Source organism: Solanum lycopersicum, chromosome 5 (assembly GCF_036512215.1).
Source record: "Solanum lycopersicum chromosome 5, SLM_r2.1".
In the NCBI taxonomy this organism is placed as follows: Eukaryota; Viridiplantae; Streptophyta; class Magnoliopsida; order Solanales; family Solanaceae; genus Solanum; species Solanum lycopersicum.
In genome coordinates this window covers 65240028-65253167 of record NC_090804.1, presented here as the reverse complement: position 1 = coordinate 65253167, position 13140 = coordinate 65240028, and positions in this window count along the sequence as shown.

Genomic DNA, 13140 nt, shown 5'->3' with positions numbered 1-13140 from the left:
TACTTAACATTATCAGTATATATATTAGTTCTCAAACATTGTGCGTTGCACGTGTATTTCATGCTCAAGAGTATAAATATTATAAATAATAAAGTGTGTATATATATATATATATATATATATATATATATATCCCAACCCAACTCGCGAGATACACATGAGGCCTAATCTAAATTTGATCTTGAATCTTTTTTTTTTGGTTGGAGGAGGGGGGGGGGGGGGGGGGGAGGGGGGTATTTTGAGCATATCCAAATACGATCAAATGCATATTTATTATTTATGTCCAAATTTATTTTCTACGCTAAATTTTAATCGATATAATTAATGTTACAATTGTTACATTTATAATTTTGACTTTTCCTACTCAACATTATTAATATATATATATATATTAGTTCTCGAACATCGTGCATTACACGTGTATTGCACACTTAAGAGTATAAATATTATAAATAATAAAGTATTTAATTAATTTTTTAAATATCATATGAACATATGAAGAAAACAAGTAGTATATTTTATCTTTTAGAACTATTTTTCCATACATTAATTTTATTTTATAAGACACATAATATATGATATTGACAAAACGACATGTCAATTATATATATATATATATATATATATATATATATATATATATATATATATATATATATCCCGACCCCAACTCGTGAGACACACATGAGACCTAATGTAAATTTGACGTTGAAAAATTTTTGAGGGGTATTTTGAGCATACCTAAATACGTCCAAATGCATACTTATTATTTATGTCCAAATTTATTTTCTACGCTAAAAATTAATCGTTACAATTAATATTACGATTGTTATATTTATAATTTTGACTTTTCTACTCAACATTATCAAAATATATACAAGTTATCGAACATCGTGCTTTGCACGTGTATTTCACACTTACGAGTATAAATTATAAATAATAATGTATTGAATTAACTTTTTAGATGTCATATGAACATTTGAAGAAAACAACTAGTATATTTTATCTTTTATAACTACTTTTTGGTACATTAATTTTTATTTTGTAAGACACATAATAGACGATATCGACAAAACGACATGTCAATTTTCTTATATATATATATATATATATATCCAAACCACAACTCACGAGATACACATGAGACTTAATCTAAATTTGACCTTGAAAACTTTTTTTGAGGTATTTTGAGCATATCCAAATACGTCCAAATGCATACTTATTATTTATGTCTAAATTTATTTTTTTAAGTCAATTGATACAATTAACGTTACAACTGTTACATTTATAATTTTGACTTTTCTTACTCAACATTATCAATATATATACTAGTTCTCGAACACCATGCATTGCACATGTATTCCACACTTAAGAGTATAAATATTATAAATAATAATATATTTAATTAATTTTTAAATATCATATGAACATGTGAAAAAAATAATTAGCATACTTTATCTTTTAGAACTATTAATCTGTACATTAAAATTTATTTTATAAGGCACATAATAAATGATGTTGACAAAACCACATGTCAATTTTTTTTTAAAAAATATATACCAATCCCAACCCTAACTCGCTAGATATACATGATACCTAATCTAAATTTGACCTTGAAAACTTTTTGGGGGCATTTTGAGCATAACCAAATACGTCCAAATGCATACTTATTATTTTTATTTATGTCCAAATTTATTTTTTATGCTAGAAGTTAATTGACACAATTAATGTTACAATCGTTACATTTACAATTTTAATTTTTTCTACTCAACATTATCAATATATATACTAGTTTTTAAACACCGTGCATTGCACGTGTATTCCACACTTAAGAGTACAAATATTATAAAAAAAATGTGACAATTCTTTGCAAATGTCACAACTTATCTTAAAAGTCAAAATAATTTATAAAAATCAAAACTTATCAGAAAAAACACAACTTTCAAGAAAACATATGCTATTCAAATAGAAATAGATGGGCATTTTAAATAGGGATATTATAGTAACTTAACTTTCATGTTAGAGAATTCATCTCTTTTTTTCGAAGTTGTTCTTCTCCTTTTGTTTTTTCGGCAATAATTTTGTGCAAACTCTAAATTTTTAGTCATGGTATTTAAAAGTGATTGTGTAACTTTGAAGAGCAATCTGCTACACCGATTTGTGCAACATATACACAAGAAAGCCCACTATCATATGCTAGGCAGCTATAATAAAAGACGAATGTTCGACATTATCAATATCCATATGGCACCTAATTAGCTGCTCCAACACATGAAGAATGGACTCAACTCCTCATCTCTCTGCATATATCATAGTATTATTGGAAACTAGTTATTTCAGGATTAACTATCATGGGATTAGTTATCTTGGGATAACTTATTCCATCATGTATATGGGATAACTTATTCCATCACTATGCTATAAATAGTGAAATAAATTATTCCAAACATGTCAACCAAAACAAGACACCTAAATTTTGTCCGAGGACTATCATTTTATCCCAAAACTATTTATTCTTATCCCTTACACCAAACGAGCCCTGAAAGTAATCGTTGACTAAAGTAAGTTTGTTGAATGCCTTGAATCAGACCCGCTACAAACAGAAAGGACGGGGGTCTCGCTGCCCGGTCAGCGAGTCGGGGGGTCCAGGGGGGCGACGCGCCCCCTGGCCTGGGGTCCGGGGGGGCGGAGACGCCCCCGGCCCGACGGTATACAATGTTGTTGTATTGGGCCTTTTATTTTCTGTTGATTCTGTATGTTGGGCCCAAACCTGTTAGGGCGTAGCTTAGCACTATATATAGACGCTATGGCAAACCCTATTCTGTAATTCTGTTTTTTGCCTCTCCATAATAAAACTGCTCCCCCTCTTCCCGTGGACGTAGCCAATTTATTGGTGAACCACGTAAATCTGTTGTCTTGTTTTTCGCGTATATATTTTCTCGTATTATATCAAATTCCGCACAACAAAGTTCTAAACAAGAAATCATAATAATACCAATTCGGTGCATATGTATTATATTGAAAGAAATGATTCATAAATTCACTTAGAGAAGAGTAAGAGGAAGAAATTGTGAAATTATGCGTCTCTTTGAAAGTGGTCGATTGATAGTGATTGTTCAGTTTTTCTTAGATCTACGAAGTTTTAATTAGACTTAATAGAAAAAAACTTTAATATTCATTTAGAGGAAGGTGTAGAAAAGAAGTAATAAATTTTGGCACCATTTGCAAGTTACTGGTTGGAGGTCCGGTGGTGGTGGGTAGCAATCCAACGAGCTCGTCAGAAACGACTGTGAAAAGATCAATAAATATATATCTTTGATATCAGATACAAGTATCTAATAAATAGTATATCTTTCATTTTCTTCTTTTTTCTAAATATGGATCCATAATCAAATAAGTATATTGTTAATTAAATCCGTGCATGTTTGATGTATGTGATTTTGTTCCAATGATGGTACATTTTGTATTTGAAAAATGCTTGTACATATATGTGTATATTTATAAGTAACTTATGTATAATTGTCTCATCATTCTTTTGATACATATATTTGATTGTTTTGATTTATTTAATTTTTCTTAATATTTACACGTATCACTAAAACATCTCATGTAAATTTATATTATCATAATGCATAAAATATTACATACAATTAAGCCTTGAATAGTATATTAGATACTAGTCATCTACAACCAAAATATATGAAGAGAGATCGCTAGATTATGTGATTAACAAAACTACCATTGCACTACATAATATAGTCATATACTATATCTATTTATTAAATTTTATGAGAAATATTCACGTCAAGCCCATTAAAGAGGAACCACTCTTTATTACAACTTTTTATTTTTTATTTTCAGAAATCGAATTTAAAAACTATATATAATTAATGATAGATTATATTCATCTATCACAACCTTTAGTCATGACTCGTGATGGATTAGTGGTTCATTCTCTTTCTTTGAGCATCTTTTTGATTAATAAATTTTCGAGTTTTAACCAAACTAAGCCATTATATAAAGTCATTCACCAAAATAATATGTTTTTCTAAAATTTTACAAAACTAGTATAAACGTATTCCACAGTAACGTTTTAGCATATATTTTATTTTTTAAAAGTTGACGGCGTCAGATTGATATACGTTACTCACAGTAACGTTTTAGCATATATTTTATTTTTTAAAAGTTGACGGCGTTAGATTGATATACGTTACTCACAGTAACGTTTTATACGTTTTAGGAGTAAAACGTTACTGAAAATAACGTTTTAAAAGTAAAACGTTACTTACAGTGACGTATATCAACCTAATGCTGTTAGTTTTTACAAAATAAAATATATCCTAAAACGTTACCATGAAATACGTTTATACTAGTTTTTTAAAATTTTAGAAAAATATATTACATTGATAAATTGTTTTATATAATGACTTAGTTTGATTAAAAATTCTAAATTTTTAATAACAAAAAGAAAAGAATGATAAAAAAAGATAGATAATATTGAGCAGGGAGTCTATAATATGATACAAAAGTATGATTAAAAAACGTTTATGTAGTTTATAATTGAATGTACTTAAAACCATCATATTACATTACGCACACGTATTCAAGCGCGCACTTCAAATAAATATCACTCACTTTTTGTAGGGGGATAAGCAAAACAACACAAGTAGGATACAACACCTACAAGGATCGACTTCAAGACAATCAACCAATTATACTTCACCCAATTTATCAAAAGAAATTCACCACTAAATTAACCAAGCTCAAATCAGCAACATATAAAAAAAAATCACAAGCAAATATGAATAACAAATATGCAAGTGACACACGAGATTTATACGTGGAAAACCCCTTCGGTGTGAAGGATAAAAACCACGAGACTTGTAGGAGTCAACCCTTCTTCTTCTCTTATTATACAAATTGAGGGTAAAGACACCCAAATCAGTCTACAAGGATGTCACAGCCCACCAACAACAACATACATAAGAGCCAATACAAAAGAGAAGAGAAATTGGGAAATATCACCCAAAAAACGCAGGTTACACCAGCTGCAATAACAGACGATCAAGAGCTCCGATTGACGATCTGAACCATCAAGATGTAGTGCTATATGTTGTGAACCAGCTGTGAAAATTTCAGAACGATCCAACGATCGGATGGATCTCCGGAAAACTAAAATTTTGTCAAGGCTGTCCAGAAAATCTGCACTCAAACCCTCTCTCAAAAATCTGCTTCTCTCTCTCTGTCACACACCCTCTCAATTTCCTCTTTTCTTCACGTCAAAAAACCCCCCAGAAGAAAACAGCAGCTCCCAAAGACTTCTAGAAGAAGTCAACAAAGCCCAAAACATATGGGCCACACATCAATAAGTGATTGGGCTTTCACTTAAAAAAAAATAACAAATGGGCTGGACCCTTAACAATCTCCCCCTCCAGCCCAGTTCGGGGAGACCAAACCTAAAAGGTCATCAAGAAGACATACCTGCAAGCTTGGAACAAAATTCAAGCTTGCTTCCAGGGACCACCTTTGTCAACATATCAGCACCATTCTTGTTGGTGTGAATCTTCTTCAACTTCATTAGTCGCTCTTCAATGACAACACGCAACCAATGATATCTCACATCAATATGCTTGTGCGAGCATGGTACATGTTGTTTTTGCTCAAGTCCATAGCACTTTGACTATCACAAAATACAACATACTCACTTTGCTTCAAACCTAACTCTTGAAGGAAACGCTTTAACCAAAGCATTTCTTTGCTTGCTTCCACTGCTGCTATATATTCTGCCTCGGTTGTAGACAACGCTACACACTTCTGTAGCTTGGATTGCCATGAAATGGCTCCCCCTGCAAATTTGAACAAGTAACCCGAGGTAGACTTCCGGTTATCAAGATCTCCAGCCATGTCAGCATCCGTAAATCCCTCAAGAATAGGCTCACCACCTCCAAAACACAAACTCAGATTTGATATGCCTCGCAAATATCTTAAGATCCACTTTACAGCTTCCCAATGAACCTTGCTCGGATTTGCCAAGTATCTGCTAACCAATCCAACAGCATGTGCTATATCCGGTCTTGTACACACCATGACATACATCAATGAACCAACAACAGAGGAGTAAGGAATATGAGACATACTTTCCTTTTCTTTCTCGGTTGTAGGACAACAACGTTTGCTCAACTTGAAATGGGCTGCAAGTGGTGTATTAACTGGCTTGGCATTCTTCATATTGAACCTTTCAAGCACCCGTTCAATATACTTTTCTTGTGACAACCAAAGCTTACCAGCTTTTCTATCACGAGCAATTTCCATACCAAGAATTTGCTTCGCAGGACCCAAATCTTTCATATCAAAGGACTTTGACAAATCCTCTTTCAACCTGCAAATCATCTCAACATCTTGTCCCACAATCAACATATCATCAACATACAAGCAAAGGATAATGAAGTTACCTTCAGAGAATTTTCTAAAATACACACAAAGATCTGCAGTAGTTCGCTTGTACTCATTACTACTCATGAAGGAATCAAACTTGTGATACCATTGCCTTGGTGCTTGCTTGAGTCCATAAAGACTCTTTTTCAACTTGCAAACAAAATTCTCTTTTCCCTTAACTTCAAATCCTTCCGGCTGCTCCATGTAAATCTCCTCATGCAAATCACCATGTAAGAAAGCAGTTTTAACATCAAGTTGTTCAAGTTCAAGATTCAAACAGGCAGCTAGTCCCAAAATCATACGAATGGAAGTCATCTTCACCACCGGTGCAAAAATCTCATCGAAGTCGATGCCCTTTTTCTGATGGCATCCCTTCACCACTAATCTTGCCTTCCGCTTCACTAGCTTGTTGCCATCTTTCTTGTTCTTAAACAACCACCTGTTCTTCAAGACTTTCTTCCCTTTTGGAGGCTTCACCAAGTCATAGGTTTCATTCTTCTTCAAAGAATCCATCTCCTCTTGCATAGCCTTGAGCCAATAGTCTTTGTCTGAATGTGACAAGACCTCTTGAAGGCTTTCAGGCTCCCCCTCATCAGTGATAGGATGTATTCTGAACTTGGATAAAGTCTTGAAGGTTGACGAACTCTGGTCGATTTTCTAAGTGTTGGCTCTTCTACCTGTGGGCTGGATTTCTCCCCCTGATTAGAAGACTCTCCATGTTGAACATCTACAGCTTCATCATCAGGTTGTGGTACAACAACATCAGGTTGTACCTCTTCAATATGGTCATGTTTATGAGCAATTTCATGACCATCCTCTGGAGCATCACCTGTTAATTGATCATCTGAAGCAGAAACATGAGGCATGGGCATATCAATAACATCATGAGAGAAATTAGAATAATAAGTCTTATCAGCACCCAAGAGATGAAAACCCATCTCGTGCTCATAAAAGACAACATCTCTACTTCTCACAACTTTTTGCTTTGCTGGATCATAAAGTCTGTAACCAAACTCTTCATCACCATATCCAACAAACACACAAGGAAAAGTCTTGAAATCAAGCTTCAATCTATGTTCCTTCGGCACATGCATAAAAGCCTTGCATCCAAACACCCTCAAGTGAGAATAAGAGGGGTCTTTCCCAAACCAAACTCTCTCGGGAATCTCAAACTCCAAAGAAACTGATGGTGATCTATTTATCAAATACACAGCAGTTCCAACTGTTTCACCCCAAAATGACTTAGAAAGATTGGACATTCTAAGCATGCATCTCACTTTCTCAATAATGGTTCTGTTCATCCTCTCGGCAACGCCATTGTGTTGTGGGGTACCCGGTTCTGTTCTCTTATGTCGAATGCCATATTTTGAGCAATATGCTTTAAACTCATTTGAAGTGTATTCACCTCCATTATCAGTTCGAAGACGCTTCAGTTTGCAATCTGTCTCCCTTTCAACCATTGCATGAAACTTCTGGAAGATACCGAACACCTCACTTTTGTGCTTCATCATATAAACCCAAGTTCTCCGAGTAGCATCATCAATAAAAGTAACAAAGTATTTGTTACCACCAAGTGATTCCACCTCTATGGGACCACACACATCAGAGTAAACCAACTCTAACTTCACTTTCTTTCTTGTAGATGTCCTCGGAAAAGAAACTCTGTGTTGCTTTCCTGCTAAACAATGATCACAAGGGTCAAGTGAAATAGTAACATCAGCAGGAATAAGAGATTTACCGGCCAACAGATTTATACCCTTCTCACTAACATGCCCCAATCTTCGGTGCCATAAGTTAGGAGAAGTTTTCTCCTCAATAGCATTCAACTCACCACTGCACACTTTCAAATGTGTCTTATACAAGGTACAACAAAGCTTGCCACGAGCAACAGTCAAGGAATCCTTAGACAATTTCCATTTACCCTCACCAAAAGTGTGCTTGTAACCCTCTTTATCAAGTACATTAGCAGACAATAAATTGAGGCGTAGATCTGGAATGTGGCGAACATCTCTCAACGTCAAATAGCACCCAACATTGGTTTGGACTCGAATATCTCCAATGCCAACAATACTTGCTGAGCTCTGGTTCCCCATCTTCACACTACCAAAATCTCCAGCTCGGTAGTCAATAAATACTCCTTATTAGGAACACAATGATAGGAAGCTCCTGCATCAATAAGTCATTCAGTGTCAGAACTATCAACATGACAACACTCTCTAATAGCACATATCAAAAAAACATGATCATCAGAACTAGAAGTTGTAGCAGCTGTATTCTTGTCATCACCCTCTTTATGATGGTCATTTTTCTTATTTCGCTGGTCTCTTTTCAACTTGTAGCAAAACTTTTGAATGTGGCCTGGCTTGCTACAATAGTGGCATATCGTAGGTTCTCTCCCATCCTTGGACTTTGACCTATACTTTGACTTGCCACGCCCTTTGGGACCTCTACTCTTGCTTCTTCCTCTATTCTCTACCACAAGTGCCTGCAAAATATCAACACCCATCTCCTTTCTTCTAAGCTCTTCATTGAACATGCTCTCTTTGATGACATCCAATGAAATCGTACCATCTAGAGCTGAGTTGCTGATTGACACAACCAAAGTTTCCCAACTGTCTGGCAAAGAACTCAAGAGGAATAAAGCCTGCAACTCATCATCAAGGACAATTTTCATAACAGTCAACTTGTTAATAATATCTTGAAAGTCGCTAAGATGCTCAGAAACAGACTTTCCTGGGTTCAACTTGAGATTAACAAGCCTCTTAATCAACGAGGCCTTGTTATGAGCGGTCTTCCTCTCATAAAGACCCTCCAATTTTCTCCATAGTTCAAGCGGCTCAGTCTCTTGGGATACATGATTGAATATGCTAATATCAATCCACTGTCTGATTGTCCCCAAGGTCTTTCTCTTCAGCTTTTCCCATTCTTTTTCTGTCATCTTCTCTAGCTTAGTGGGCTGGACATCTTTCTTTGTTTTATCCACATCAATTGGGTTAAACAAATCCTTGCAATACAGCAAATCTTCCATCATCGGACGCCAAATGAAATAATTGGTTGATGTCAATTTAACCATAGAGTTATTTCCATGCTCCATGTCTATGGTTTAACACTCCGCTCTGATACCAGATGTAGGGGGAGGAGCAAAACAACACAAGTAGGATACAACACCTACAAGGATCGACTTCAAGACAATCAACCAATTATACTTCACCCAATTTACCAAAAGAAATTCACCACTAAATTAACCAAGCTCAAATCAGCAACATATAAAAAAAAATCACAAGCAAATATGAACAATAAATATGCAAGTGACACACGAGATTTATACGTGGAAAACCCCTTCGGTGTGAAGGATAAAAACCACGGGACTTGTAGGAGTCCACCCTTCTTCTTCTCTTATTATACAAATTGAGGGTAAAGACACCCAAATCAGTCTACAAGGATGTCACAGCCCACCAACAACAACATACATAAGAGCCAACACAAAAGATAAGAGAAATTGGGAAATATCACCCAAAAAATGCAGGTTACACCAGCTGCAATAACAGAAGATCAAGATCTCCGATTGACGATCTGAACCATCAAGATGTAGTGCTATATGTTGTGAACCAGCTGTGAAAATTTCAGAACGATCCAACGGTCGGATCTCCGGAAAACTGAAATTTTGTCAAGGCTGTCCAGAAAATCTGCACTCAAACCCTCTCTCAAAAATCTGCTTCTCTCTCTCTGTCACACACCCTCTCAATTTCCTCTTTTCTTCACGTCAAAAAACCCTCCAGAAGAAAACAGCAGCTCCCAAAGACTTCTAGAAGAAGTCAACAAAGCCCAAAACATATGGGCCACACATCAATAAGTGATTGGACTTTCACTTAAAAAAAATATAACAAATGGGCTGGACCCTTAACACTTTTTCCTATGATACATATTATAAGATGAAATTTAAGATTTAAATTTGACTATGAAATTTTTACAAAAGTAAAGCCACCTCAAATCTACCTGAAAAAGAAAGTTGTGATAAGTTTGACGATCAACCTAAAAATAATTCAAAACTATATTGATTTCTCTAAATAATAGATTTCATATATCAAGGTAAATTTTAATATAAAGAATTGAGGAATATGAATTGATTGTCTGTCTACCATTTTATTTCAAGATTGACATTTTTATTCGGGATACTGTGTTTGATACATTTTTTTTTAAAAAAAATTTGGTTAAATAATTTTTTTTTACTTTTTTAAAGGAATAAATCTAGTAAAAAATAAATATTAAATTAATTTCTTAGTAAAAATAGGTAAAATAAAAAACCCACATAGCCCTGATTCCTGCCACCCCTATACTAACCCCACCCTTGTAATGTTTGCCTAAATTTATAAATATTTTTAGAATAATATATTCTACTCATTTATTTTATCAAAATACAAGAAAATAAATAGGAAAATTGTTTATTTTTTTAAAAAAATATTTTAAATATAAAATATGTTCCTTCATACCAAACACATCCTTAGTTTCTAAATATTAGTTGATGTATATTACTTTAATTAATGTAGTTTTACACAGTTTTTAAATGTATGGTTTTATTTCTCAAACATTTTGAGTAATCGAAATTAAAAATTACTTTAATGTATGACTATATAGTAATTAACATATACTAATAAGATTAGTCGAAATATGAAATTGACCCCACACTATAATAATATACAAAAAATTATTCAATTACTTTTTTCAACATTTATGTGGCATATTTAAATTCTAGATTCGATTAAAGTTGCCAATCATGTAATATTTATTTTTCATTTTTGTATAAAAATTTGCTATATAATTTAATCCCAAGAGGAAGAAAAAACTTGGACTTGGTATGAGTCAACTTCCATATTCCTAGGAGATACTGGATATTCCTACAATATGTATTCTTTTAAAAAAAGATTGTGTCATCAAAGTCTAATTTTTGTATTGAGTAAAACCCTCCCTCAAAATCATATTTGCTAAATGGATTATTTTTATAATGTTTGTCAATATTAAATTGATTATTACATGTCTCACAAGTCACAATCAATTAATCCCTTCATTAAAAAAAAAATATCTCTATTTCTTTTTTAGTCCGTTTAAAAAAAAAATGACTCCTTTCATTTTTTGGCAACACTTTAACTTTAACTTTCCATGTGACAGATTTAAGACTACAATATTAAATGACATTTTGATACATTTGACATAACTTTAATTTAGAACCACAAAATTAAAAGTCTTTTCTTAAACTCCGTTTTAAGTCAAACTAGGTCATTCTTTTTTTAAACGGAGAAAGTACAATTCACACAAAACAAGGTGAAATATAAAGTCATGTTCCAATTAAAATTACAATTACATTTAGAATTAAGTCATGTCCCAATTGAACACTTCTTAATAAAATATTTGTTAATTAGACACTTTCAATTTTTTTAAAATTTTAATTTTTTATGCGTATTTTCATTCGTCTATTAGGTAATACTTAACCACATAAAATATATATGTCATTTCTTTAAATTGAGGAATTTCGCATATAACCACTCAAAAATAACTTAATTATGTTCCATAGCTATAGTTTACTAATTAAAATTTGTAGCTACATGTTAGAGGAAGGAGAGAAGCGAGAGAGACTGGAAGAGAGGTAAGAGAGGACAGAGAGTGGAAAAAGGCAAATTGTATATGTATACATGTCGAACTATACATGTATATTTGTCAAATAATTGTATATATGTGTCTAGTATAAATATGTATTTGTATATTTGGAAAGGGAACTTGGGAGAGGCGAGCGAGAGAGCGCAAAGAGTGGATAGAGCCGAACTGTATATGTATAATAATTGTATATAGTATACATATAAATTTGTATATCTAGCGAGCGAGATTGGAAGAGGAGTAGAGATGGAAAGGAGGAGAGAGACGAGCGAGTGAAAGCAGAGAGAGTGGAGATAGACTAGTTGTATTTGTATATCTGTCACATAATTGTATATTTACATATGAATATTTTATATATGTATAAGCGACGTAAATACAATTAAAAGTAAGTTGCGAGCCATAATTAATTCAAAATAATATTATATTAGCTAATTAATTAGTATATATTTGCTTATCCGCGTAAATTTTCCTTAATTATAAGCATCAACCTCACATAAAAAATGCCTTGAGTTTTACATCTTATTGAGGCGAATGCTTATGGTTAAAGAAAATAATATGATTTATTTGAAACTACCGGTTAGTTCGAATATACATGAAATATTCTGACAAGTCTAAGGAATCGATGATGTATTAAGCCAAATATAAAGTAACAATTCTTTAGTATAGTTAGAAGACTTTACCCCATAGGACGTGTCTGCAACTATTTGTATTCTGCTTAGTCAAAAGCTTAAATAATATTAGTACTAATTTTATAATTAAGGTGCATTGAAGATAAGTGTTAGACCAATCAGCTTCTTGATTAAGACTCAATTAAACAAGCAATTGAAAATTATAAAGTCAGAAATCCAATACATGAAATTTATCTTGCGTATGCAATGATCACATAAAGCATATACCAAGATTTCGTAATTTTAGACATTTAATATTCTCTAATTTTGGTTAGTGCTAATGCATGTTTGCTAATCTTCAATTAAAAATTAATTTCCGTTTTGCAACAAATGATAAGAGATAGTCAATGTTGTGATCATATTAAAGGTTTTTGTGATACTTCTATTT